This window comes from Giraffa tippelskirchi, chromosome 1 (genome assembly GCF_054371585.1).
Source record: "Giraffa tippelskirchi isolate mGirTip1 chromosome 1, T2T-mGirTip1v1.2.pri, whole genome shotgun sequence".
In the NCBI taxonomy this organism is placed as follows: Eukaryota; Metazoa; Chordata; class Mammalia; order Artiodactyla; family Giraffidae; genus Giraffa; species Giraffa tippelskirchi.
In genome coordinates, this window is record NC_137275.1 from 204,865,921 (window position 1) to 204,890,556 (window position 24,636).

A 24,636-nucleotide genomic window follows, 5' to 3' on the forward strand; every position below is an offset into this window, starting at 1 on the left:
CTGCCTGGTGGGGGGTGGGGGGGATTCAGTTGTGTCTGACTCTTTTGCACTCCCCCTGGGCCAAACCTCTCAGGCTCCTCTGTCCATGGGATTTTTCCAGGCAAGAATACTGGAGTGTTTTTTTCATTTCCTACTCCAGGGGATCTTCCAAACCCAGGTATTGAACCCATGCGTCTTGCATCTCGTGCATTGGAAAGCAGATTCTTCACCACTGCACCAACTGGAAAGCCTAAGATGTCCTGCCTGGACATCTGGTAAAATCAGCAGAGCCTCCAAAGTTCTAGGTGTAAGCTCCCCCAATCATTCTGCTCACGTAGATGAGGTTCCCCCCCAACACCACCAAACAGCCTTCTTATCAAGGGAGCAGGTGCAAGACCTGTTTATCCCTAAGTAGCAGGTTTTATTTTGAGGGGCTTCAAAATCACTGCAGATGGTGACTGCAGCCATAAAATTAAAAGACGCTTACTCCTTGGGAAAAAAGTTATGACCAACCTAGACAGCATATTAAAAAGCAGAGACATTACTTTGCCAACAAAGGTACATCTAGTCAAGGTTATGGTTTTTCTAGTAGTCATGTATGGATGTGAGAGTTGGACTATAAAGAAAGCTGAGCACCAAAAAATTGATGCTTTTGAACTATGGTGTTGGAGAAGACTCTTGAGAGTCCCTTGGACTGCAAGGAAATCCAGCCAGTCCATCCTAAAGGAAATCAGTCCTGAATGTTCATTGGAAGGACTGATGCTGAAGCTGAAACTCCAATCCTTTGGCCACCTGATGTGAAGAGCTGACTTATTTGAAAAGACCCTGATGCTGGGAAAGATTGAAGGCGAGAGGAGAGGATGAGACAGTTGGATGGCATCACCGACTCAATGGACATGAGTTTGAGTAAACTCCGGGAGTTGGTGATGGACAGGGAGACCTGGCGTGCTGCAGTCCATGGGGTCGCAAAGAGTCAGATGTGACTGAGCGACTGAACTGAACTGAAGCAGGTTTTGGTTCCTGCCAAACTGCAGAATCATTCAAGCAAGCTGATCACAACCTCGCACTGGAACCAGGGGCAGCCTCCCTCTTGTTACTACAAACCCTGCCTCCTGCAGCCCTGCTGGTTCACTCTGGCCTCCAGTGCACCCCTGTGTGGCCCTGGGTGGCTTGTAGAGTCCTTCTCCCCCAGCTGGGAGTATGTGTGACTAATAACAGCTGTCCATCTCACTTCCAGGATGGAGGGCTATGTCTGGTCATCCTCCTATTACTAGGGTGGAAACCCTCTCTCACCAAAGGGGGTGGAAAAGGAGGTGATTAAAACAGAATTCCCACCCACTCCCTATGGGCTGGGAAACTTCTCCCACGACTGCTGTTCCCCCAGCCAGTAACTCGTTGTCCCTTCTGTGTGGGAAGAGGTCAGAGTCAGTGGCAACAGTGCAGCCCTGCCCTCTCTCCTGAGTCACCCAGAGGCTACGAGCTGCCTGACAGGTCAGTGCAGAATGTGGCAAACATGGTGCCATCGCTTTCACTTGTATCAGTAAAAGCCCCACTCAAAGACCTCTTCCAAAGTGAGAAAAAGAGCTGAAAGAGGACAAAAGCTGTGCGGGACAGGACTGAGATGTGACTTGAGAGTGGCCACTTTCAAGCTTTCCCTGGTTTTCTTCTTTTATAAAACTATCAAGCACATCAAATCTCCTGTTTGAAAGAGAAAGAAAAAAGAATGAAGGAAAAGTAAAGACAGAAAGAGTATGGTAAAGTCACCTGCTATCTCCCATTCATTCACCATTGATCAGAGAGTTGACCATATAACCCATTTCCAAACCTGAGAGCCATCTTTTCATTGTTAAAAAGGCTGGCACAGACGTAGTTTGGAATTTTCACCATTCAAGCCATTATCTGTTGTGTCAGCAGAGCTGTCAACTGCATTCACAGTCATCATTTCGTTCCCCAAGACTAATTGGGATGACACAAAAACACAAAAGTGCTAGGAATCCTGAATTAGGCTCCCCTGGGCAGGCATCCCCCTGTGAAACAACTGTGGATGGAAGTGAAAGTCATCCATGTGGAAGATTCATTGTTCCTTGTCGGTGGCTGTAATTGTTCCTTGTTGGTGGCCGTTTGTGACCACACAGCTAGCTCCCTCCTCAACCCCGGCCACCCTCACTGTAAATTCAGCTCCAGAACTCTCATTCTCAAAATAACAGTGAGCCAGTCCCATGGTGATTAGCAGGTATGTGGGCTTCTCTGAACATTTTGTCGTGTGCTTAGTCGCTAAGTCATGTCTGACTCTTTGTGACCCCATGGACTGTAGCCCACCAGGCTTCTCTGTCTATGGGATTTTTCAGGCAAGAATACTGGAATGGGCTGCCATTGTCCTCCACCAGGGCATCATCCCAACAAAGTTATCGAATCTGCATCTCCTGTGTCTCCTGCATTGCAGGCAGATTCTTTACCCACTGAGCCATTGGGGAAGCATTTTGTTGGGGGAGAGCAAAGAGGAGTTATCTTGTGCACCTTGCAGCAAAGATTCTGTTCTCTTCACCAACCCCTTCCCACTGTTGGCTCCCTCCCGATTTCTAGAATCACCTCTATCACCCAGAATCACCGAGTCCTGGGTCTTCCCAACCATCAACCCACATACAATTAACCAATCATCTTGAGATCAGCAGCAGGCGACAATCTCTCTACCCAGGTACCGAGGAAGCCCTCCTGTGTCCAGGCATTTCATCTGCAGCATCCATGTGACAATAGGAGAGACGACAGGAGTCAGGGGAGGAGGCCCCACAGAGCCAATGTCAGACTTGATCTACTTCAGGACACACATGAGTTGTGCCCCTCAGCTTCTAATTGAAGTGTTGTCCTGCAGGCCCCTCTTGTTACATTTTTCCCACACACAAGAAAATCAGCCCAAAAGACTTCAAGATAATTGTCTCCCTGCTGCCTCTACCCCTCAGCTGTCCCTCAGTGTGACACACACAGTTTCCATCCATCCTCATTTCTTTTCTCTCTTCAGAAAACATTCAAGAGATGGTCCCGCGGGAATTGTCTGGCCACTTTGTCCTTGACTGACCCAGCTTCAGCCCACGGGTTATAGAGACATTTCTCTCCAGCTAAGGACACTCATAAAATTTTAGCACAGAGAATCTGGGCAGCGACAAAGCTAAGCATCTGAATAAAACAGAATGTTGAAATAAATGGAATCCCCAGTTCTTCTGAAGAGAAGCCATCCAAAGACAGGACACGTCCAACTTTGAGCCATCAGGACAGTCCACGAGGGGCAAGGAGTCCAGACCATTATCTGCTGGCATCTGGGAGCAAGGCTGAGCTATAGGAAGGGAGCGATGGGGAGAAGATACATCTTCGTGCCATGAGCCCTGCCCGGGGTGGCTGTGGACTCTCCTGTTGGCACTGAAGTTCCCACTAGAAGACAGTTGCAGGCTGCTTGCTCTGTCAACCCCTAAACACACGGAAAGAGTGGTGATTTTATCTCAAGTGTGTGTCAGGGTCACCAAGAGAGCTATTCTTCTAGGTATTGATTCTCAACGTCTTCTAAAACCTTCCAACAAAGACATAGACAGACAGGATGTGTCTTCTGCCAGGAGGACACAGCCACTATGAGTTATTCAAGACAGACCTTTGAACCTGAAGGAGATAAAGCCTCTAGGTCCAACTACCAATTTGTAGGAAGCACATGGGATGGAAGAACATGATAAATGACAACTTCCGGATGCAAAATCTAAAAGAAAGCAAAATTTAAATTGAGAGAAACTCTAGGGAATGAAAGAGCTGTTGATTCAACAAATAAAATGCAGAGAAAGAATGAGAGATTTTTAAATTAGCAATGTGGAGCCTCATTTGGATTTTGATTCAACAAACCGTAAAAAAAATACCATTTACGAGACTGTTGGAGAACTTGGAACGCTGACTAGATGTCGATGGTATTAAGGAATTATTGCTAAGGTTTTTAGTATGATAACGGTATTTTAGTTATGTCTTTTTAAAAATAGTCTTTGCATTTTAAACATCTCTCTTTACACACAGTCACATGCACGCACACATATACATGCACTCATGCACTTACACGATGTCTCACATGCTGTCTCCACACATGCAAACACATTCTTTGATACACTATCTGACAAGCATACTCGTACACATACACATTCTTACACTCACACACACCACACACTTCTTTATGCACACTAAATACACATACACACTCATGCTCTCATACACTTAAATGCAGACCCTCCCCCATACACTCAAACACATACATTCACAACTCACACTTATACCCATGCACACACACACTTTCACACACTTGTACACTCTTAGATGCTCACATGCACACACTCACATTCACACAAGTCTCTTTCACATATATACACACTCTCACAGTCACACACTTTCTCTTATAGATATGCACTCCAACACCCACATGCTCACATGTGCACATAGCACACTTACTCCCTCCACACTTGCTCTCACACACTCACACAAAAACATAAGCACACTCTCACACCCACACACACTCTGCCTTCCATCCATGCCCAACTCTTTCACAGCCATCTCCTGTGTTCAAGGTTGAAACATGGCAGAAACAGGCCCTCCATTATAGATGTGAAGACAAGGCCTAGGAGGTCTCCTGAGGGTCCCACTGGCGGGCCGCCACCCTGTCTCCTGACCCCGGGTCAGTGTCCTTCCTCCCCAGCTTCTCCTAACTCAGCTGGTCAGGCTGGAGATCCTAAAGTAAATTTTAAGGAAAGGAAATGACCAGCCATCCGGTTGAACTCGCCTGCTGGCCTTTTGGCTGCTCCAAATCCCACCTTCCGGTCTCAGATTTTGCCTCCTGGGACTTCCTCCTTTGTGCTCAATATTTTCTGCATGGTGACCTGGATTTCATCAAACACTAGAGAAACACATGAGAGCCTGGGAATTACTGGGAGGAATTAAAAGTGAAGTAATTAAAGATAGTCCCCAAACCTTGAGAATCAGAGAAAGGCACAGGGATAAAGCACAAAACAGGAGTCCCCTGGCTGCACTGAAACCACCTCAGAAGATGAGGAGGGAAAGAGAGGAGAGCAGGAGGCTGGAAGGAAGAAGCGCCAATGCAAAATTCAGCTCTTAGGAGAGTGCGGTGGTGGGGGATCCATACAACTAAGGAAGCACACATCTTTAGTCTTGCCCCAGAATCTCCAGGAAAAACAAACAGAAAAATAGTACATAAGGGTCTTCTATGAAAGTAGGGATTTTTCTCTGTAAAATTATAATAAATATACTTTCTTGAATCAGAAAGTTCAAAGATTTTCTCTAATGTTTCATTGACTGTATTGCACACACATACGCACACCCGTACACACACACATACACATACACATACATTTGCCCACATGTGTGCACACTCACCCACCATGGGTGACCTCATAGAAGGAGGAATCACAACTACTGCCAAGTAGTGATAAAGGATCTGAGACAATTGACAGGCCAACCAGCCTTTGTCCTGACCCTGTCTTCTACCCTTTCTTTTTTACAGGCTCCTCTACACTTCCCCAGGGCGCTTGTTTCCTGCCTGCTTCTTGTTTTCTAAATACAAGATGTTTCCAGTTTTCAAACCTCTCTTTGCTCTGATCCAACTCGAGGCATTCTTGTTTTTCCATTCAGCTGTACCAAGACTGATGTATCTTTATAGTTGGCACCAGGGACAGGATGCTGTTTCTGAGAATGGCACAAATGAATGGAAGACAAAGCAAGCAGATCTCATATAAAGAGGATAAAATGGAGTGTGATACAAATACTTATAGTCCCTGTGAGAGACTGCCAGTGAATTGTCATGCTAATATTTACATGGATACACATATATGTATGGTGTGTATATGTGTAGCATATACATATATGTTATGTGTGCTTTAACACACAGCCAGTCTTCCAAAAGCACATATAAAACATGTGACTTCACATGGCATGGTCCCCTGCCTTCCTCTATGTCCTGCCAGGTCCTCAACTGACCTTGGCCATACCAGGTAGGTAGGACCCAGCAGTGCAGAAAGTGACCTAGGTGACATTCAGAGGAACCCAATCTCCCTCAACACAGAACAGTGCCCTTGGTACATCACTGAAATGGAAAACACAAGGAAACAGCTCCCCAGGCCCACAATGAAAGGAAAGAATCTTCCCTCTTCTTCCAGCGAGTGGGCCTTCACTTTTTTGCTTCTTCTGGATCTTTTGGGATAATGTCCAAGTGGAGATGACAGGGAATAAATCTTTGCTCTGACTGAAAATTGCTCCATCAGCTTTTAATGACTGTGTTGAGTTCCTTTACATGGATGTGCCATTGTTTATTTGTCTCTGCTAACAGATATCTGGGTTTCCAGGCTGTAACCATTGTGTCCTTGCTATTTGGTTGTTATTAACCAGCCCATTCTCTCTTCATGGGTGTGCATGTTTATATGCTCATGGGTGACTTTCATCAGCAGCTAGTTTCTGAATTGCTAAACAATGGTGCTCGTCATTCTTTCTTTCTTTCAATTTTTTTAAAAAAATCTTCCTTGTATGTGTAATGTCTGCAGGAGAGAAATCTGGCATTAAGAAAAGCAAATCTTTTCCTTAGACTTCTTCAAGACCTGTTTATTTCTGAAAAAAGGGTTTCAGTATTTTTTCCTACATCAAATTTTCATTTACCCCCTTCTTAGTACAGGAATGTAGGTTACTAGCATTCCTTCATTGCATATACTGGGAAACAATAGTTCTTTTGCCTTCCATTCATCAACTTTAACATTTCCATTTCTTCTAAATATGTGACGTCTGAAGATTTTTTCCTTTCCTAATGACATAGGCTGGTCTGAGGCATGTTCTACTTTTATAACAAGCTAACACCCCTATAGAAATGAGTCCCTGGTCTCCATTCTGCCTCCCCTTGGAAGGGAGCAAGTACACAGTGCCTTTTCCCATTCCCAAAAGCCTGTGAGATGCTCTCCTTAGCCCTTTGTAGTACACACAAACATGCAGGCTCACCTTTATGCCTGTCCAATTTGCCCTTGCCCTGCTCAGGACCCTCCTCACTCCCTTTAAGCTCTGACACCCTGAGGCAGGCAGCTCTGTGCACAGACCGCTCACTAGTGCTCAGAGTTCACACTGTGAATAGAGTAACTTTTTAGAAAGCAATCCCAGTACACAGCCATACCAGGCCCTAACACCCCATATGATATAACATAATAAATAGTTATTCACATCTATGACTTTAACATAACATATAGGTTTTTATTTGAAATAGTATATTATTCTATATTTTTATTGTTGCTACATAAATGCTATTGTTTAAACAAAACAGCAATAGGACTCGTAAATAATGGTAACAAGTAGTATTTAATAGTAGGACTAATAAAATAAATACTATGTATGAGAAAAAATAGAGGGATATTTTTATAATGCTGCTTCCTGTCTTCTGACAGCAATTTGTTTTAATCTTTTTAACTCTTTGTTGAAGATTTAAATTTTATAGGCTATATTATTCTGTAGTTTTAAGATGCATAAATGGAAGACTTTTAAAAAGAAGAACTAAATCAGCATCGTGTGTGTGTGTGTGTTAGTCACTCAGTCATGTCTGACTCTTTGTGACTTCATGAACTGTAACCCGCCATGCTCCTCTGTCCATGGAATTCTCCAGGCAAGAATACTGGAGTGGGTTGCCATTCCCTTCTCCAAGGGATCTTCATGATCCAGGGATCAAATCTGGGTCTCCTACATTGCAGGCAGATCCTTTATCATCTGAGCCACTAGGGAAACCATTATTACCTACAGTTTATTTTTAAAAGCCGTGACATGAGTGATCAGACAAGATGGAGAGTAGAAAGACCCTGAGCTTATCTCCTCACACCAAAATTACAACTATTTATGGAACAATCATTGATGAAAAAGACTGGAAACTACAAGAAAAGATCTATAACTAAAAATACAGAGAAGGAACCACAATGAGATGAGCAGGAAGGGTGGACTCATGATATAGTCAAGTCCCATACCCCCAAGTTGGCATATGACTATGCCAAAACTTTTGACTGTGTGGATCACAACAAACTGTGGAAAATTCTTCAAGAGAAGGGAATACCAGACCACCTGACCTGCCTCTTCAGAAATCTGCATGCAGGTCAGGAAGCAACAGTTAAAACTGGACATGAAACAACAGACTAGTTCCAAACGGGGAAAGGAGTACGTCAAGGCTGTATATTATTACCCTGCTTATTTAGCTTATATGCAGAGTACATCATGAAAAACACTGGGCTGGATGAAGCACAAGCTGGAATCAAGATTTCTAGGAGAAATATCAATAACCTCAGGTATGCAGATGACACCACCTTTATGGCAAAAAGCAAAGAAGAACTAAAGAGCCTCTTGATGAAACTGAATGAGGAGAGTGAAAAACTTGGCTTAAAACTCAACATTCAGAAAACTAAGATCATGGCATCTGGTCCCATCACTTCATGACAAATAGATACGGAAGCAGTGGAAACAGTGACAGGCTTTATTTTTGGGGGCTCCAAAATCACTGCAGATGGTGACTGCAGCCATGAAATTAAAAGATGCTTGCTCCTTGGAAGAAAAGTTATGACCAACCTAGACAGCATATTAAAAAGCAGAGACATTAGTTTGCCAACAAAGGTACGTCTAGTCAAGGCTATGGCTTTTCCAGTAGCCATGTATGGATGTGAGAGTTGGACTATAAGAAAGCTGAGCACCGAAGAATTGATGCTTTTGAACTATGGTGTTGGAGAAGACTCTTGAGAGTCCCTTGGACTGCAAGGAGATCCAACCAGTCCATCCTAAAGGAAATCAGTCCTGAATATTCATTGGAAGGACTGATGCTGAAGCTGAAACTTCAATACTTTGGCCACCTGATGTGAAGAGCTGACTCATTGGAAAAGACCCTGATGCTGGGTAAGATTGAAGGTGAGAGAAGGGGACAACGGAGGATGAGAAGATTGGATGGCATCACCGACTCAATGGACATGAATTTGAGTAAACTGCAGGAGTTGGTGATGGACAGGGAGGCCTGGTGAGCTGCAGTCCATGGGGTTGCAAAGAGTCGGACACAACTGAGCGACTGAACTTAACTGAACTGATACCCCCAAGTGGGCGACTCATGAATGGGAAGGCAATTATAACTGCAAACAAAGGCTCTCCCAAAAGAGTGAGCATTCTGAGCCCCCCATTGGGCTCTCAGCCCATGGATACTGCACTGGGAAGACAAGCCCCCCAAAGATTTGGCTTTCAGGCCAGCAGGGCTTACTTTCAGGAGTCCTAGAGGGCTGGGGGGAAATGGAGACTCAACTCTCAAGTGGTGCACACAAAATCTCATAGGTTCAGGGGCCAAGGGAAGAAGCAAAATTTTAAAGCAGCCTGGGTTGGACCTATTTGCTGACCTTGGAGAGTCTCTCAGAGAGGCAGGAAGAAACTGTGACTCAACCTGGGAACAAAGTCACTAGCGGCAGCCATTTTGGAGAGCCCCTTCTACCGTGTGGACTCTGGTGCTGGAAAGCATCATTTTTGAATCCTCCCTCTAGATTATCCTCAAGACCCATCCTCACTGCTGCCCGACAGCCTGTGAGCACTGGCATTAGAACACTCAAGCCAAGCAACTAACTGAATGGGCATACAGTTCCACCTACCTGAATACAGTTTGCTTTAAGACCCCCCTGAGCCCACCCCCAGACACAGTCCAGGCCACCAGAGATGCCAGGACCCAGCTCCACACACCAGTTCGGCAGAAACCATCTCCAGCATCCCTGTTTCCATCCATCAGTGAGCCTGTTCTAGCCTCAGGACCAGCACCCAACATCACTGAGTGGATGGATATGAGCAGCAGGACATCTGGAGGCTTCCCTGATAACTCAGCTGGTAAAGAATCTGCCTGCAATGCAGAAGACCCTGATTTGATTCCTGAGTAAGTAAGATCCCCTGGAGAAGGGCATGGCAACTCACTCTAGTATTTTTGCCTGGGAAATCCCATTGACAGAGGAGCCATGGGGTCACAAAGAGTAGGACATGACAGTGACTAAGCATAAGCACACACATCTGTAGCGCCACCGCCTATGGACCCAGCCAACCCACCAACAGGCTAGATCCTGACCTGGGACAGGCTGGGTCCCAGCCTCGCACACCGGCAGGACAACACAAGCTCCAGGACACCACGTATCTTGCCACCAGGTATGTCAGGAAACAGGCCCACCCACCAGCAGGGCACTCAGGCCCTGCAGCCAGACTCCAGGGTCCAGCTGTGCCTGTCAATGAGTTGGCTCTAGCCCAGGACCTGATTACACCCACCAGTGTGTGAGCACCAGCCCTGGGGTCTCCTGTACCCTGACTTCACCTACCCAGTGAGACTGCACTAGCTCCAGAGGAAGACAGAGAAAGACAAATAGTGTATGATATCACTTACATGTGGAATCTGAAAAAAGAAAACAAACCAGTGAATATAAAAAGCAGAAACAGACTCAGAGATATAAACTAGTGGTCACCATGGGAGAGGGAAGGGAGGAATGGCAAGTTAGGGTTAGGGAATTAAGAGATACAACCTATTATGTATAAAACAGTTATACTGTAAGGATATATTGTATAGCACAGGGAATATAGCAAATGTTTTATAATAACTATAAATTTATAAAAATAATTATAAAAATTAACCTTTAAAAATTGTGAATCACTACATTGTACACCCTAAGCTTATATATATAACACTGTTGTTGTTGCTCAGTCACTCAGTTGTGTCTGACTCTTTGTGACCCCAGGGACTGCACTATGCCAAGCTTCTCTGTCCTTTACCATCTCCTGGAGCTTGCTCAAACTCATATCCATTGAGTTACTGATGCCATCCAACCATCTCATCCTCTGTCATCCACTGTAAATCAAGTATATCTCAATAAGTGAAAGTGAAAGTCACTCAGTCGTGTCCAACTCTTTGTGATCCCATGGACTGTAGCCTGCCAGGCTCCTCTGTCCATGGAATTCTCCAGGCCAGAATACTGGAGTGGGTAGCCGTTCCCTTCTCCAGGGGATCTTCCCAGGTCTTCCCAGGGATGCAACCCAGGTCCCCTACATTGTAGATAGATTCTTATCTGAGCCACCAGAAAAGCCTATATCTCAATAAAAAGGGGATAAAAAGCCATGACACATTCCTTTCTGTCTCTTGATTCATGGGATGTTTTTACTCTTTCTTTCTCCTCCACTGAGCTACCTGCAACCTTGGAGACATTGTTTTCTTCTGTGCAGTGACAACACTAAATACTTTTGCATTAATCACTTGAAATCCTCAAGTGAGCAGGAATTATGGAATGTCTGCTATATCCCAGACATTGGGCGAGTGGGAGGACTGCAAAGGCATATGACTAAAACTGCCCCTTTGACACAAGGACCTCTGAAGAAAGTAAACATCTCCTGAAAACAAGGACAGTAGGTGATGAGAAAACCTGCTAAATTATCATTATGAAAAGAATGAAATTAAAAATAGTGCATTTTACTCAGTGTAAAGAGCTAAGTGAAGGAGAAATTACCTAACTATAAATGGAAATGTGAATCATGTTTTCATATCTTTTTAGACATCCATAATCTGTTTGTGGATGAAATTCACTCATCAGTGCTAAATCTGGTAAACTGAAAGTCCCATTTCCTTAACTTATATGGAAAAAAATAGCATTGGTATCTGAGACCCTTTGCAGAAAAACTGCTGTTACATGGGTAATTTTATTTTCAGGAGAGTTTTAATTACAAATTCAATTTCTTAATGACAGAGGATGAGATGGTTGGATGGCATCACCGACTCTAGGGATATGAGTTTGAGCAGGCTCTGGGAGTTGGTGATGGACAGGGAAGCTTGGCGAGCGGCAGTCCAAGGGTCGCAAAGAGTCAGACACGAACGAGCGACTGAACTGAACTGAATGTTTATAAGACTATTCAGATTATCTGTTTCATCTTGGTTGAGTTTTGGTAACTGAGGTTTTTGAGGAATTGATTCATTTAAGTTACTAAACTTATAAGTGTAAACTTATTCATAGTATTCCTTTATTATTCTTTTAATGACTGTAGAATCTGTAGTGACATACCGTATTTCATTCCTGACATTGATGATTTGTGTCTTCTTTTTATTTTGTTAATCTTACTAGTGGTTTATCAATTTTATTGATTTCTTAAGGAACTAGTTTTTGTTTCATTGAGTTTGCTTTGTTTTCCTATTTTCTTTTTTGTTGTTGTTGTTGTTTAAATTTATTTATTTATCTATTTTTTACTTTACAATATTGTATTGGTTTTGACATACATTGACATGAATCCGCCATGGGTGTACATGTGTTCCCCATCCAGAATGCCTCTCCCACCTCCCTCCCCATCCCATCCCTCTGGGTCATCCCAGTGCACCAGCCCCGAGCACCCTGTATCATGCATCGAACCTGGACTGGCAAGTTGTTTCACATATGATAGTTTACATGCTTCAGTGCCATTCTCCCCTTTCCTCCCGCCCTCGCCCTCTCCCGTAGAGTAACTGTATTGTTTCCTTCCTTCTGCCTGCTTTTTTCCCCTTTTTGTTTCTCAGGTTCTTGAAGTAGAAACTTAAATTATTGTTTTGAAATCTTTCCTCATTTCTAATGTAAGTATTTATGGCTGTAAATTTTCCTCTCAGTAGTTAAGGCACATTCTATATAGGTTTTATATGCTATATTTTCATTTTCATTCATCATTTGGTTCTATATTTTCAAAACTTTACTTGGAGGTTTACTCTTTGATCCATGGATTATTTAGAAATGTGTTGTGTTGCTGCACTTACAAGTCAAAAGCAAGGAAAAAGGAAGATATAAATATTAGAGCAGAAGTCAAGGAAATTGACCATTAAAAAAGACAGAGAAAAATCAATGAAGAAAACCCTGATTCTTTTTAAAAATCAATAAAATTGATAAAGCTCTCACCAGGATAATCAAGTGAAGAAAAGATAAAAGATATGTTACCATTATCAAAAATTAAAGAGGGATCATCACTAAAGATCCCATGTACATTAAAAACTTAATCAAGGGATACAATGAACAGCTATATAACTACAAATTTGATAACTTGGATGAAATGGATCAATTTCTTGAAAAACAAAAACTCACGGGAAGAGAAATAGATCATTTGAATGGACTTGCATCTGTTAAAGAGAATGAATCAATAGTCAATAACCTCTCAAAGAGAAAGCACCAGCCCCAAATGGGTTCAATGTTGAATCCTACCAGAGATTTAAGGAAAAAAGTTATACCATTTCTTTACAATCTCTTCTAGAAAACAGAAGCAGAGGGAAAACATCCTCATTCCTTCTATTTGGTCAGCACTACTCTAATACCAAAATCAGATGAACACATTGCAAGACAGAAAAAATATAGGCTGATATTTCACCTATATCTTTATTTGAACATAGATACAAAAGTCAATAAAATATTAGCAAATAAAATGCAACAATGTATAGAAAGAATTTTATTCCATGACCAAGAAGGACTTATGCAAGACTGCTTTCACACTGGAAAATAAATAAATGTAATCCACCACATTCAAAGGCTAAAAAATAAAAATCATATGATCTATCAATTTATACAGAAAAAAATTAGCAAAATTCAATATTTGTTTGTGATAAAGATGCTCAGCACATTAGGAACAGAGAAGAACTTCCTCAACTTGATAAAGAACATCTTTTTTAAAATTGGAATGCAATTGCCTTACAGTGTTGTCTTAGTTTCTGCCATGCAATGAAGTGAATCAGCTATAGATAGATAGATAGATAGATAGATAGATAGATCGATCCTCCTTCTTGGACCTCCTTCCCTCCATCCTACCCCTCTAGGTCATCACAGAGCACGATTACTTAGTTGGCTTATGTACCAATACTTGATTTGGGGAAAATCTGTATTTTCTGGATATGAGACTTTATCACTTGCAGGTGTTGCAAATATCTCCAAATCTGGGGTAGGCCTTTTAAACTCTTTAATGGTATTTTTCATTAGTATATATTCTTAAATTTAGAGTTTTCCAGGTGGTTCATTTGTAAAGAATCCACTTGCCAATGCAAGGGACATAGGTTCCCTTCTGGGTCAGGATGATTCCCTGGAGAAGGAAATGGCAACCCACTCCAGTATTCTTGCCTGGAAAATCCCATGGGCAGAGGAGCCTGGCAGGCTACAGTCCATGGGGTCACAAAAGAGGCAGATATGACTTAGTGACTAAACAACAACAAATTCTTAAATTTAATGTAGGCAACTAGAAGGGTAAAAAGTGGAAGTTGTGACAGATTTTCTTTTCTTGGGCTCTAAAATCACTACGGATAGTGACTACATCCATGAAATTAAAAGATGCTTGCTCCTTGAAAGGAAAACTCTGACAAACTTAGATAGTATATTAAAAAGCAGAGACATCACTTTGCCAACAAAGGTCTGTCTAGTCAAAGCTATGGTTTTTCCAGTAGTCATGTGAGGATGTGAGAGTTGGATCATAAAAAGACTGAATGCTGAAGAACTGATGCTTTCAAATTGTGGTGTTGGAGAAGACTCTTGAGAGTCCCTTGGACTGCAAAGAGATCAAACCAGTCAATCTTAAAGGAAATCAACCCTGAATACTCATTGGAAGGACTAATGCTGAGGCTGAAGCTCCAAAACTTTGGTCACCTGATGGCAAGAGCTGACTCATTGGAAAAGACCCTGCTGCTGGGAAAGATTGAAGGCAAAAGAAGGGGCTGGCAGAGAATGAGGTGGTGAGATAGCATCACTGACTCAACGGACGTGAATTTGAGCAAACTCTGAGAGATGGTGGAGGACAGAGGAGCCTGGCGTGCTATAGTTCCATAGAGTCTCAAAGAGTCAGACGTGACTGAGTAACTGAACGACACAACAACTATACAGAAACATGGTTAACTTCTTATGTTGAACGTTTAACCTGCAATTGTGCTGAACTCTCTAGGTTGCTAAACTCACTAGTGTTTTTTATATTCCTTGGAATCTTCTGTATAGACAATCATGTCAGATGCTTATAGACACAGCTCTATTTCTTCATTTTCAGTCTGTATGATTTCAGTCCTGTTTTGTTTTTGCCTTACCTTACTGACTAGAATCTTTAGTACAACGATAAATAAAAATGGTGACAGAAAATACCTTTGCCTAGATACTGATCTTAGGGAGAAAGAATCCCAACTTTTACCACTAAGCATAATGCAATCTGTAAAACTTCTTGTGAATGCTTTTTTGGTTATGTTTCCACATTTTAAAAGTAAAATAAATGGATTTGGGGTTTTATTACATGCTTTTTTGGCATCAACTGAGATGACCATATGGCTCCTTTTCAATTCTGGTGATGTACTGAATTACATTTAAAAAAAAAAATTAACCCACCTGTGTTCCATAGGTATTATTCTTTCTCGTTGTCTTCTCTTTGCTAACTTTTTAATCTTCATGTTTATGAGAAATGTTTGTAGTTATCTTGTAATATCTTTGTCTAGTTTAGATATGAGTGTAATGCTCTACTCACAGAGTGGGTCAGGAAATGTTCCTCCTCCTTTCTTTGGAAGAGTCTGTGTGGAACTGACATTCTTCCTGAAATGTTTAGAAGCACTCACAAATGAAGCCGTGTTGGCTTAAATGGATTTTTGTGTGTGTGTGAGAAAGGTTTTTAACTACAGATTCTATTTCTTTAATAGTCATAGGATTATTAAAGTTATCTGCTTCTTATTGGATGAATTTTATTAGTTTGTCTGTTTCAAAGAATTTGTCTGTTTCATCTGAATCATTGAATTTTTTGGCATAAAGTTGTTCATAATATTGCTAAAGTTTTCTTAGTGTCTGTAGGATCTTAGTGATAGACTCTTTAATTTCTGTTGTTCTTGATTTTATCTTTCTCTTTTTTTTCTAATTGGTCAGGCTATTAAATTATTAATTTTATTGATATTCTCTAAAAACCAGATGAATTTGATTTTTCTCTATTGTTCTTGTTTTCTATATCATTGATTTCTGTTCTTATCTTCCTCTCTTCTTTCTTCACCTTAATTTGTCCTTCTTTTCCTACTTCCTTAAAGTAGAAACTTAGATCTTTGATGAGATCTTGTATCTAATACAGATTTAGCACTGTTTTACCTCATACTATAAATTTTAAGATAGCTTAGTTTCATTTTAATTCACCTCAAAATATTTTCTAATTTCCACTTTGATTTATTCCTGATCCACAGGTTATATAAAAGTGTGTTGCTTAGTTTCCACATATTTGGGGATTAAAGATATATTTCTGTTGTTAATGTTTTATTTAATTGCACTATAGTGACAGAATGTTCTTTGATTTTATTTAAGAATCAAAGAATTAAGAATGTTCAGAATGTTCTTTATTTTAAATTTGAGACTATTATGACCCAGAAGGTGGCAAATTATCTACCGACATTTGAAAAGATTGTGTATTCTCCTACTTTTGAACATAGTGTTTTGCAGATGGACATTAGGTCAAGTTAGTTGATAGTGCTGTTCAGATCTGTATCTATAAGAAACCTTGCTGAGATTTCAATTAGAATTGCATTAAATCTATGATCAACTTAAGGATAATTGGCATATTTACTACCAGTATGTTGAGTCTTTCACATCATTAAAACAATGACTTATCATTTAATTAAATCTTCTTGGTTTCTGTCACCAGCACTTCATATTTTTTAGTATACACGTTCTATACATATTTTATTAGATTTATACCTGTGTGTGTTAAGTCACTCAGTCGTGTCTGACTCTTTGTGACCCATGGACTGTAGCCACCAGGCTCCTCTGTCTGTGGGATTCTCCAGGCAAGAATACCGGAGTGGATTGCCACGCCCTTCTTCAGGGGATCTTCCTGACCCAGAGATAGAACCTGAGTTTCTTATGTCTCCTGCATTGGCAAGAGGGTTCTTTACCACTAACACCACCTGGGAAGCCCAGATTTATACCTAAGTACTTCATTTTTTTCAGTGATTGAAAGTGGTATTTTTAGATTATGTTTTCTGAAGTCATTGTTATTATATAAATGCAGTTGAGTCTTGCATGTTACTCTGGCAATGCTACTTAACTCATTTATTAATTCTAGAAGTTTTTTGTAGATTTTTTATCTACAAAATACATTATATATAGATATATAGACAACCATGTCACCTGCAAATCATGATTTTATTCTTCCTTTAGAGTTGGTGTGCCTTTTCTTGTCCTTGCCATTTACAGTGTCTATAATTCCCAGTACTATAAAGAATAAGCATAGTGAGAGCGAACATTTTTGCCTCTCAGTTTTCAGGAGACAGCATTTAGTCTCCTATCATAAGGAATAGTGTGAACTGTAGCTTTTGCATAATTATTCTGTACCCATTTGAGTTAGTTCCTCTATATCCTAATCTTTCTGAGAAAGAGTTTTTATCATAAATTGGTGTGGGATTTGTGTCAGTTGATATTATCATATGATTTTGCTTCTTTGCCTAGTTGGTATGGTGAATTATATTTATTTTAGAACATTGAACCAAACTTTCACACATATAAATCCCACTTGTTCATAGTATATAATTTTTTATACAGTGCTGAATTTAGTTTGCTAATACTTTGTTATAGTAAATTCATGAAAGATATTGTTCTATAGTTTTTCCATTTTTGAACCATCATTCTCTGATTTTGGTATCTAATCTAATCATAAACGTGAGCTGGAAAAGTGCTGCCCTCCACTCCCACCCCTCAGCTCTCATGTGCCTGCTTCTCAGGAAGTTGCCCAGCAGCACAGACAGCATCATCTTGTATATTTGAAAACATATCTCTTACTAGACAGGAAGGCCTAAGGGTTGTAGCCTGACCCAGACTTGTTTCACACAGAAGCTCTGGCTCAGCAGTGACATTCTCTGATTTTGGTATCTAACTGACCTAATCAAATGAATTTAGGAAGTGTTCCCTCTGCTTTCTGGAAGTATTTGTATTAAAATTATGTTAATTCATTAATTCATCTAAGTATTTAGTAGAATTCAACAGGGAACACATTGGCCTAGAGATTTCTTTTTCAGGAGAGCTTTCAATTATGAATTCAACTTATTAAATCATTATAGAACTTGAGTTTGAGCAAGCTCTGGGGAGTTGGTGATGAACAGGGAAGCCTGATGTGCTGCAGTCCACAATTGAGTGACTGAACTGAACTGATAGAACTATTCAGATTCTTTGTTTCATTTCGGTTGCTCTTTGGCAGCTTTAGGTTTTCAAGGAATTGCTCCATTTCTTCTAACTATTCCAATATTCTAAATATTCAAATTTACAAATATAAAGTTATTCATAGTATTTCTTTGTTATCCTTATAGTCCTTTTTAATGATTATAGGATTTTTAGTGGTAGTCCCATTTCATTCCTGATATTGGTGCAATCTCTTGCTAAACTTTTATCAATTTTATTAATTTTTTTAAAGAATCAATCTTTAATTTTATTAGTTTTCTCTAGTGTTTTCCTATCTTCAGTTTCATCGGTTTCTACTCGGAACATTATTATTTCCTCTCTTCTACTTGCTTTCAGGTCATTTTGCTTTTCTTTTTCAGTCTTGAGGTGTGAACTTACATTTAGATATGAGACTTTCTCTTTTCTCATGTAAGCGTGTAGTGTTAAGTTTCCGCTAAACAGTTTTAATTATACCCTACATATTTTCATATTTTTTTTAAATGTAATTCATCATTTGGTTCTACTTTTTAAAAAGAAATTCCTTTGAGACTACCTTTTTAATCCATGGGTTATTCAGAAACATATTGTTTCATTTCCATATGTTTAGGGATTTTTCCTTTTGTCTGTGTTATTGATTACTAGCTTGATTCCATTATGCCCACATAATACATTCTGTATGATTCCAATTATTTTAAATGTTTTAATATTGCTTTTTGGTCCAAGATACAGTCTATCTTTGTGAATATTCGCGAGAATTTGAGAAAAGATATGTATTCTTCTGCCATTGGATGGAGTGTTCTATATATGCCAATTAGATCCTGTTGGTAGATCCTATTTTTCATATCTATTTCCTTACTGATTTTCTCTCCAGTAGTTCTATTAGTTGAGAAGAAGTGGACATTGAAGTTCCCAATCATAATTTTGGCTTTATCTATTTCTCCTTTAGTTCTATCAGTTTTTGATACATGTATTTTGAAGCTCTGTTGTTTTTTGCATACATATTTAGAATTATGTCTTCCTTTTATCTTTATGTAATGTTCCCCTCTGTTTTTATTTTCTTTGCTCTGGAGTCTATATTATTGGCTATTAATACGGTCACTCATGCCTCTTTTTAAATTGATATTCTTTTGGCATGTTTTTCCATTCTTTTACTTTCAACCTATCTATAATTATTGAATTTGAAGTGAATTTCTCATAAATAGCAGACAGATCATTTTAATCTACTCTTCCAAGCTTGCCTTGTAATTTTAATTGCTCTGAATAGCAGGGTCTGATGCAGCTCTTTGCAATGGAATGTTGAATGTCCACCAGTCAGGCTGCCATGGAGTCTTCAGGAAATGCCAAGGCTACCTCAAGCTGATTAGTGCCATTTATAATCTGGCTCAGAAATGCAACCTAACAATCTCCATCTGCTCTAGATTTGGAACTGTAAGTTTGAAATGTCATGATAATGACTTTCTTACCCAGCTACCCCTTGCCCCCCATTTGCTGATCTCTCTCTGAGGGAACTTTCCCCAGCACTACCAGATGGAATTCACCTTTTTTTCTCTTCAGTTTCCCAGGGAATACAGCATGGGATGTATTAGTTCAGATTTTGTCCTAAATCTGGAACTCATTTTATATAATCAGGCTCTCTGCTGTTTAACCCTTGAGTGCTGGCTCCCATAGAGTGGCGGTCCAGGGCCAACATTATGGAGAGGTTTCTGGAGACTTGCAAAGTCCCAGGGAAAGAAGGACTTCCCATTTAATTTACACACTTCCTTCAGGGTCCCATATAAGTGTCCCTAATATGGGAAAGCTTTCCTGCGCATACCACACCAGAAACATTTCTCCCTTCCCTAAAGTATTACAGTATTATTTATACCACTTGTGTTGATAGTTTCTTCTAAATTAAAAAATCATTCATTGATGGTCTCCGGGTTCTTAGCACTCTTTTAGGTTTTAAAGTAATGATTCAGGATGGGGAACACATGTACACCCGTGGTGGATTCATGTCAATGTGTTGCAAAACCACTACAATATTGTAAAGTAATTAGCCTCCAATTAAAATAAATACTTTTATATTGAAAAAAATAAAGTAATAGAGGGAGATAAGATGGAAAAGGGCTTCCTAAGTGGCACTAGTGGTAAAGAACCCACCTGCCAATGCAGGAGACATAATAGAAGCAGGTTTGGGAAGTTCCCCTGGAGGAGGGCATGTTAACCCGCTCCAGTATTATTGCCTGGAGAATCCCACAGACAGAGGAGCCAGGCAGGCTACAGTCCACAGGGCCGCAAAAAGTCAGACACAACTGAAGTGACTTAGCATGCACACACTCAAGTGGAAAAAGCCCCCTAGCAGTGTCCTTGTGTCCCACACAGCCCAGATGAAGAGCAGGCACTCAGGTCATTCAATGATGGCTATAGTGAGCACTGGGCAGTTTGATAGAATTCTTTCTATCAACTATTGAAACTATTCTTTTAATATCCTCCTAGTCAGTGTTCTTAAGATGAAATTGCAGAGTGCAGGCATGCTCTCGATGTTCACTGAGTGATTTGCTGAAGAACAGCCAGTATCAGTGTCCTCCAGAAGATCCTCTCTAATGTCTTATGCCCCAGCCTACACTCCACACCAGGCATGGAGCTTCAAGCCTTCCCTGCCTGCATGCTCCACTCTGACCTAAGGTGGAGATCAGATGATGGTGAGAGGCTGGATACAGGCACAGACCAAGTATCCACAGAAATTGTCTCCTTACAACCAACAGCACTCAGTCTTGTAGCTCATCTATCCCAGCTCCCAAGACTTCACCCCCAAAAGGGCACAAATATGAAAACAAAATAACTGGATGAAGTAATCAGATCATTATGTACGCCTGCTGTGGTTGACAAGGAAACAGAACCTCACTCTCACAGGTAAGACCCCTGAAGATTCTGAGAGACCAGGGAAACAAAAACTCCCATTCTCATTACTTTCAATCTAGATTGAGCCCAGACATAAAATGAATACCCAGATACCAGTACTTCCAAACAGGAAGAGAAAAGCATTCTTATTTTGATGTGAGAGGGAAAATTTTGTTCAACCTCCTTATAAAGAATGCAGTGAAAATTGTAGCCTCATAAACTTAATTCATGTACTAGAAAATGATCTGTACAGATCAAGTTGAATAACTTTAACTCTCAGTCATTCACTCATCCAGTCAATGTGTTTATATTTTTTTCCTCTGGATTCAAAGCCCTAGCACTCTAAATATAGACATACCTTCTGCGCACCCACTCCATACATTTTCAAAAGACTTTCTGGGTCCTGTGTTTGTTGAAGTAGCTGGTTGAGTGTTGATGGCATTGAATACAGAGATAGCTTTAATTTTGGCATCACCCAGTACCAGATGACCACAACAGGAAATCTGCTCAACAACCAAACCAAGGCCCCAGGAAACATAGACATAAAAACTTGTATCTGAATTTTGGGGGGCCAAAGCTTTCCCAAAGGGGCTGTTCACTGTCAAAAACCACCTCAGAGAAATGCAATTTCACATCTGTGTTCATATGTAAAATGACAAAATGATTTTTTAAATGTCCTATATTTCAGTATTTTCAACAAATGGTGCTGGAGAAATTGGACACTCATAGGCCAAAAAAGGCAGCTTCCCACATGGTGCTAGTGGTAAAGAATCCACCTGCCAATGTGGGAGACACAAGAGACATGGGTTCAGTCCCTGGATTAGGAAGATCCCCTGGAGTAGGAAACAGCAATCCACTCCAGTATTCTTGCCTGGAAAATCCCATGGACAGAGGACCACGGTCCTAGTGGGCTACAGTCCACGGGGTCACGAAGAGTTGGATATGACTGAGCACACACATACAATACAATGTTTATAGAATATGGGAGAAAAAAACTTTAAACCTCACACATTATATACACCATAACTCAAAATGGGTAATAGGTTTAAACATAAAACATAAAGCTATGAAACGTTTAGGAAAAAACATGGGAAAAAATCTTCAAGGCCGAGGGGTGGTGAATGGACATGACACCAAAAACACAACCCATCAGAGGAAAAGCTCAGGGAATCTGACTTTCTCAACAATAAGGACTTTGTCTGCAAAAACCCAGGTGAAGAGGATGAAAAGACAACCTACAGATAGGGAGAGAGAACTGCAAGGCACATATCCGACAAAAGACTTGTACATAGAAAATGTAGAGAACTCTTGAAATTCACATTAAAAACAAAAGCAAATAATACAATAAAATATGAGCAAAAGGCATGAACAGACTGAGGAGGATACAGATGGTAAAAAAGCACATGATGTTAAATATATAACATATAAATCTATCTGTGTTCTTCTGTGCTGTGCTTAGTTGCTCAGTCATGGCCTACTCTTTGTGACCCTGTGGACTGTAGCCAGCCAGGCTCTTCTACCCATGGGAATTCTCCAGGCAAGAGTACTGGAGTGCCATGCCCTCCTCCAGGGGATCTCCCCAACCCAGGGGTCAAACCCGTCTTCCTCATTGCAGGTGGATTCTCTACCATCTGAGCCACCAGGGAAGCCCAAGAATACTGGAGTGGGTAGACTATCCCTCCCCCAGGGAAATTTCCAACCCAGGAATCTAATTCAAGTCTTCCGCGTTGCAGGCGGATTCTTTCCCAGCTGTGTTACCAGGGAAGCCCCTTGTACATGGTACCAGTGTCAGTTTCCTGGTTTTGATACGAACTGTGGTTTCATACTACATAACCTTCAAGGGAACCTGGGTGAAGAGTGCATGTGGCATCGCTCTATTGTTTTTGTAACTGCCTGGGAAGTTATAATTATTTCAGAATTAAAAGTTTTCCAAAAAAATCTCGTATCCTGTAAGCATCATTAAAATGGAATCTTATCTGTTCTGAAAATGACTGTAAATTGTTGAGTTAGACCTCTTTTGGTGTTTTACAACTTGTCAAAGACAGGAAGCTTTGAGTTTAGAGGGCAGTGGCACCGAGTGTTCCCATTTGTTTATTCGTTAGACTTGTTTTGGCAGAATTAATGTTTGAATCAGCATTAAGTTTGTATGGGCAACTGTTTTCCCATATGAATCTGGTTTATCATTTCTACAGACCTCGGGGCTGCCCCAGATAGAGTCCTACTCCACCCCCACCCCACCCCACTCCCCTGCCCATTGGCCGATGCATGCAGGTGAAAAGAAAAAGTGAAAGGGGCTTACCTGGTGTTTCAGGAGGTAAAATCATTCTCCTAGGTGGCACTAGAGGTAAAGAACCCTCCTGCCAGTGCAGGAGACATGATGAGACCAGGGTTCGACCCCTGGGTCGGGAAGATCCCCTGGAGAAAGGAATGGCTACCAACTCCATGATTCTTGCCTGGAGAATTCCATGGACAGAGGAGACTGGTGGGCTACAGTCCATGGGGTCGCAAAGAGTCAGACACAACTGAGCGACTAATAGTGTCCTACCCCTCTGCATGCCCATTGGCCAATCCAGATAGGTAACAGGGTTAAATACAAACTAGGCACAAGATAGGGGGTCAGGGCTGCTGAGATGCCAGGGTTGGCACTGCCTTCTGCACCTGTGCTGGCCTTCTGCATAGTCATGGTGGGGATGGTGAGCTGAAACCACAAACCATGCTGTGGACGAGGAATTCAGGAGCAGTACAGGACTCTTCTTCCTCATGCTCTGCTAAAATAGCTCCCGTTATTTTCGTGAGGGGAGAACCAGAGATTTGCTGGTTTCCAGTCCCATTTCCCAGGGCAAAGAATGGGGTGGTGGGGGCTGCCTTCATGGTCTTCCACCAAGAATCCCAAACTTGGAATGTGCAATAGGTGGGTGGTGGAGGTGAGGGACAGAGAGAGAGAGAAAGATGGAGAGAAACAGAGAGAGACAGGCTGGGGGTAGAGGGGTGAGCATTTGGGAATGATTCATGGCTGTTTCCTACATGTGAGCAAATCAAGTCTTTAAACCTCACTTTCTGCACCAGTGAAGGAAAAGTGTTGGAATCATAACATGTAACCTGAGAGCATCTGACCTGAAAGCTCCTCAGGCTTGTGAATGCTCTGCTTTGCAGCCTGCTGATGTTGATACCCACTGGCATCACTTTCCACCGACCTGCCACAGCTAACGCTCTAATCTGCTTGCCACCAGAGGTCTCCGGGCCCTGACTGCAGAAAGCAGAACAAATCTCCATTCCTCTAGGCTAGCAGAGGTGCTGGATTCCCTGGATAGGAGAATGGGTTCATTGATCTTTTGTAGCAGATTCACAAAAAGAAAAATACTTCTGAGACTATGTTATAGCAAGAAGGCAAAAGAGCAGGAAATTGTGCTCTGTGTCCTGTGTGTTTATGCTAAGTTATATCTGACACTCAGAGTCTGATACGGGAGGTGAAAACTGCAGAAAGGGAACCACCGTTGACTGGGGGCCCCCTTGCACAGTATTTGCCTATGGACCTTTTTGTATAGGTGCAAAATCAGGGAAGTATCACCTCCCCCAAACAATTTACAGGTGCCAA

General features: G+C 41.3%; 1 long non-coding RNA gene across 1 annotated transcript in view; it reads right to left on the reverse strand.

Moving 5' to 3' along the window:
* Positions 1-21,490, reverse strand: part of LOC145539070 (uncharacterized) — a 62,775-nt gene extending 41,285 nt beyond the window's left edge. Inside the window, exon 1 of the long non-coding RNA XR_014077554.1 lies at positions 21,400-21,490. This is a non-coding gene — a long non-coding RNA (uncharacterized LOC145539070). The remainder of the gene's footprint in view (positions 1-21,399) is intronic.
* Positions 21,491-24,636: the final 3,146 nt, after the last annotated feature.